Consider the following 5,473-nt stretch of genomic DNA (forward strand, 5'->3'; position numbering starts at 1 on the left):
CCTTAGTACTGCTTGGTGCATTTTGCATTCCAGACAGACTTTGAGAAATCATATTGACTTGTTGAGTCAATATTTTGTTTTGAGCCAATATGGCATTCAGAGTATCAATCTCAAGAACTCCTTTCTTCTGACTAGTCCCATTGTTCACAGGATTTCTTTCAGAAGTGTACATGAATTGGTTATTTGCAACCATTTCAATCAGTTCTTGAGCTTCAATAGGCGTCTTCTTCAGATGAAGAGATCCTCCAGAAGAGCTATCCAAAGACATCTTGGACAGTTCAGAGAGACCATCATAGAAAATACCTATGATGCTCCATTCAGAAAGCATATCAGTGGGACACTTTCTGATCAATTGTTTGTATCTTTCCCAAGCTTCATAGAGGGATTCTCCTTCCTTCTGTCTGAAGGTTTGGACTTCCACTCTAAGCTTACTCAATTTTTGAGGTGGAAAGAACTTTGCCAGGAAGGCATTGACTAGCTTTTCCCAAGAGTCCAGGCTTTCTTTAGGTTGAGAATCCAACCATGTTCTAGCTCTGTCTCTTACAGCAAAAGGGAATAGCATAAGTTTGTAGACCTCAGGGTCAACCCCATTAGTCTTGACAGTGTCACAGATTTGCAAGAACTCAGCTAAAGACTGATGAGGATCTTCCAATGGAAGTCCATGGAACTTGCAGTTCTGTTGCATTAGAGAAACTAATTGAGGCTTAAGCTCAAAGTTGTTTGCTCCAATGGCAGGGATAGAGATGCTTCTCCCATAGAAGTCGGGAGTAGGTGCAGTAAAGTCACCCAGCACCTTCCTTGCATTGTTGGCATTGTTGTTGTTTTCGGCTGCCATGTGTTCTTCTCCCTTGAAGAATTCGGTCAGGTCCTCTAAAGAGAGTTGTGCTTTGGCTTCTCTTAGATTTCTCTTCAAGGTCCTTTCAGGTTCAGGATCAGCCTCAACAAGAATGCCTTTGTCTTTGCTCCTGCTCATAAGAAAGAGAAGAGAACAAGAAAATGTGGAATCCTCTATGTCACAGTATAGAGATTCCTTTAGGTGTCAGAGGAAAAGAAGAGTAGAAGACAGGAGTAGCAAATTCGAACTTATCAGAGAAAGTGGAGTTCGAATTTTGCATTAAGGGATAGTGTTAGTCCATAAATAGAAGGATGTGAGAAGGAGGGAAGTGATTTTCGAAAATTAAGTAGGAAATTTGAAAACATTTTTGAAAAACATTACTTAATTTTCGAAAATGAAAAGGGAAAAGAAGTCAATTGATTTTTGAAAAAGGTTTTGAAATTAGAAATCAAAAAGATTTGATTGAAAACTATTTTGAAAAAGATATTGTTAAGAAGATATGATTAGTTTTAAAAAGATGTGATTGGGAAGATATGATTTGAAAAACATTTTAAAAAGATTTGATTTGAAAATTAAAGACTTGACTAACAAGAAAAGATATGATTCAAACATTAAACCTTTCTCAACAGAAAAGGTAACATACTTGAAATGTTGAATCAAATCATTAATTGATAGTAAGTATCTTTAAAAATGGAAAGAAATTGGTTTTGAAAAAGATTTGATTGAAAAATTGAATTGAAAAAGATTTGATTTTGAAAAGATTTTGAAAACTTAGAAAAAAATTTGAATTGAAAACAAAATCTTCCCTTCTAGCCATCCTGGCGTTAAACGCCCAGAATGGTGCACATTCTGGCGTTTAACGCCCAAAATGCTACCCTTTTGGGCGTTAAACGCCCAACCAGGTATCCTGGCTGGCGTTTAAACGCCAGTCTGTCCTTCTTCACTGGGCGTTTTGAACGCCCAGCTTTTTCTGTGCAATTCCTCTGCTGTATGTTCTGAATCTTCAATTCTCTGTATTATTGACTTGAAAAGACATAAATTAAAAATATTTTTTGGATTTTTAATAATAAGGAAAAATCAAAATGCAACAAGAATCAAATAACAATGCATGCAAGACACCAAACTTAGCAGTTTGTATACTACTGACACTAACAAAATGAAAATGCATATGAGACACACAAAACACTCAAGTCAATAGAATTCAAAGATCAGAGCACGAAAATTATCAAGAATTACTTGAAAAATCCTTAATACATATGAATGAATGCATGCAATTGACACCAAACTTGAGATGAGACACTAAACTCAAACAAGAAATTTTTGGATTTTATGATTTTTCTGATTTTTTTGTGTTTTTTCGAAAATTAAGTGGAAAATATATCAAAATTCTCAATGAGAATTCCAGGAATCAGTGCAATGCTAGTCTAAGACTCCGGTCCAGGAATTAGACATGGCTTCACAGCCAGCCAAGCTTTCAGAGAAAGCTTCGGTCCAAAACACTAGACATGGCCAGAGGCCAGCCAAGCCTTAGCAGATCACTGCTCCAAAAGCAAGATTGATGAAAATCAACAAGCTCTTGTGATGATAAGTTGAAGACTCGGTCCAATGAGATTAGACATGGCTTCTCAGCCAGCCAGACTTCAACAAATCATCATGAAACTCTAGAACTCATCTTCAAGAATTTCGAAAAAAAATAAATACCTAATCTAAGCAACAAGATGAACCGTCAGTTGTCCAAACTTGAACAATCCCTGGAAATAACGCCAAAAACTTGGTGTTGTTGCCGGATCTTGGCACTGATGTTACCAAAAGCTTGCTCAAAACTTGAACATTCCCCGGCAACGGCGCCAAAAACTTGGTGCGCGAAATTGTGAACAATACTTTTTCACAACTCTCATAATCCCCGGTCATGAACCCCAAAAACTTGGTAGTTCAATACCATGGCATTACACAACTTCGCACAACTAACCAGCAAGTGCATTGGGTCGTCCAAGTAATAAACCTTACGCGAGTAAGGGTCGATCCCACGGAGATTGTTAGTATTGAAGCAAGCTATGGTCATCTTGTAAATCTTAGTCAGGCAAACTCAAATGTATATGGTGATGAACGAAAATAACACAAAGGTAAAGATAGAGATACTTATGTAATTCAGTGGTAGGAACTTTAGATAAGCGCATGAAGATGCCTTCCCTTCCGTCTCTCTGCTTTCCTACTGTCTTCATCCAATCCTTCTTACTCCTTTCCATGGCAAGCTTAAGCAAGGGTTTCACCGTTGTCAGTGGCTACCTCCCATCCTCTCAGTGAAAGCGATTGCATATGCTCTGTCACAGCATAGCGGAATTCATCTGTCGGTTCTCAATCAGGCCGGAATAGAATCCAGTGATTCGTTTGCGTCTGTCACTAACGCCCCGCCTTCAGGAGTTTGAAGCACGTCACAGTCATTCAATCATTGAATCCTACTCAGAATACCACAGACAAGGTTAGACCTTCCGGATTCTCTTGAATGCTGCCATCAGTTCTCGCCTATACCACGAAGATTCCGGTTAAAGAACCCAAGAGATATTCACTGGAGCCTTGATTGCTTGTAGAACAAAAGTGGTTGTCAGTCACCTTGTTCATGGGTGAGAATGATGATGAGTGTCACGGATCATCACATTCATCAAGTTGAAGAACAAGTGATATCTTAGAACAAGAACAAGCGGAATTGAATGGAAGAACAATAGTAATTGCATTAATACTCAAGGTACAGCAGAGCTCCACACCTTAATCTATGGTGTGTAGAAACTCCACCGTTGAAAATACATAAGCATAAGGTCTAGGCATGGCCGAATGGCCAGCCTCCCAATGATCTAAGATAGCATAAAATGAAGATGGCTACCCTCATATCTGAATACAATAGTAAAAGGTCCTACTTATAAGAAATTAGTAGCCTAAGGTGTACAGAATTGAGTAAATGACATAAAAATCCACTTCCGGGCCCACTTGGTGTGTGCTTGGGCTGAGAAATGAAGCAAATTTCGTGCAGAGACTCCTCTTGGAGTTAAACGCCAGCTTTAGTGCCAGTTTGGGCGTTTAACTCCCATTTGGGTGCCAGTTCCAGCGTTTAACGCTGGGATTCTTGAGGGTGACTTTGAACGCCGGTTTGGGCCATCAAATCTTGGGCAAAGTATGGACTATCATATATTGCTGGAAAGCCCAGGATGTCTACTTTCCAACGCCGTTGAGAGCGCGCCAATTGGGCTTCTGTAGCTCCAGAAAATCCGCTTCGAGTGCAGGGAGGTCAGAATCCAACAGCATCTGCAGTCCTTTTCAGTCTCTAAGTCAGATTTTTGCTCAGGTCCCTCAATTTCAGCCAGAAAATACCTGAAATCACAGAAAAATACACAAACTCATAGTAAAGTCCAGAAAAGTGAATTTTAACTAAAAACTAATAAAAATATACTAAAAACTAACTATATCATATCAAAAACATACTAAAAACAATGCCAAAAAGCATACAAATTATCCGCTCATCACGCGCAGAGAGCAAAGACAAAGAGACCAAGAGTAGTCGCCAAAGGCAAGAAGAGCACCCAGATCGCCAAGCAAACGTAACAGAAGGAAATGAGAAAATCACAAAGGAAAATAGAAACGAGAGAAAGAAGGTTACGAAGAAGAGAAACCATTTTTCAAAACCCAAGTTTAAAAACAAAGAGACCCAGAGAATGCAGAGCGTTAAAAGCCCATTAATGAGGGTGTTAAACCCTCGCACGTTTCCAAAGCAAGAGCGCTAAATGCCAAAGCGTGCACTTTTAAAGAAGCAGAAACATTCCGCATTTGAAAAGGAGCTCTACAAAGATAAAGCGACAAAATGCTCGAGTTCAGCTTTACCCGAGCAGGCTTGAAGTCCAAGACTCGACCTCCAGATAAAGACCCAGCTCGAGCAGGGGCACTGTTCATACCCTGGGTCGAGTTGTCCGATCCAGAATGTTCGACAGACAAAGCGACCGACCTCTTCAGGTCAAGACAACCCGACCTCTTTCCAAAGAGCAAGGCCAAGTCACCAGGAAAGCCCAAAAAAGGGCCCAAATAGAGGAACATGCCCCAAATCCTACGGCAGCCTAAGCCTACAGAGAGAAGAGCGGTTCCCTTGAAGATAAAGATGACCTCACTTGAAGATAAGATAAAGATAAGATAAGATAACTAACTTATCTTAGAAGGTCACCCTACGCCATTATAAATACACTAGAGCACCCAGGTATAACTCATACTCTGATTCTACTCAATACCTGCTTAATACCCTTGCTAACTTAAGCATCGGAGTCCCTTGCAGGTACCCCCACCCTCTGGGGACGAAGGATCAGCATCATCACCAAGTCCAACGAGTCGGACACAGCGACTCCGACCACCCTCATCAGATGGGACTCCGCAGCTCCGACCAGCATAGAAGATCTCGTCCGAGATCGACCTCTAGTTTCAGGTAACCCTCAGAACAGTTAGTAACCCATTTTTTCTTTTTCTTACTGATGAGCGGATATTTTATACGCTTTTTGGGGGTAATTTCATGTAGATTTTAGCATGTTTCAGTTAGTTTTTAGTAAAATAATATTAGTTTTTAGGCAAAAATCATATTTTTGGACTTTACTAGGAGTTTGTGTG

The 5,473-nt window shown here is 40.0% G+C and overlaps 1 non-coding gene across 1 annotated transcript; it reads left to right on the forward strand.

Annotated features, from left to right (window-relative positions):
• Nucleotides 1-322: 322 nt before the first annotated feature.
• LOC112718962 (small nucleolar RNA R71) lies at nt 323-430 on the forward strand. The gene has a single exon (XR_003161286.1). It is a non-coding gene; the product is annotated as a small nucleolar RNA R71 (small nucleolar RNA).
• Nucleotides 431-5,473: the final 5,043 nt, after the last annotated feature.

The sequence above is a fragment of the Arachis hypogaea genome, chromosome 10, assembly GCF_003086295.3.
Source record: "Arachis hypogaea cultivar Tifrunner chromosome 10, arahy.Tifrunner.gnm2.J5K5, whole genome shotgun sequence".
NCBI classification, from domain to species: domain Eukaryota; kingdom Viridiplantae; phylum Streptophyta; class Magnoliopsida; order Fabales; family Fabaceae; genus Arachis; species Arachis hypogaea.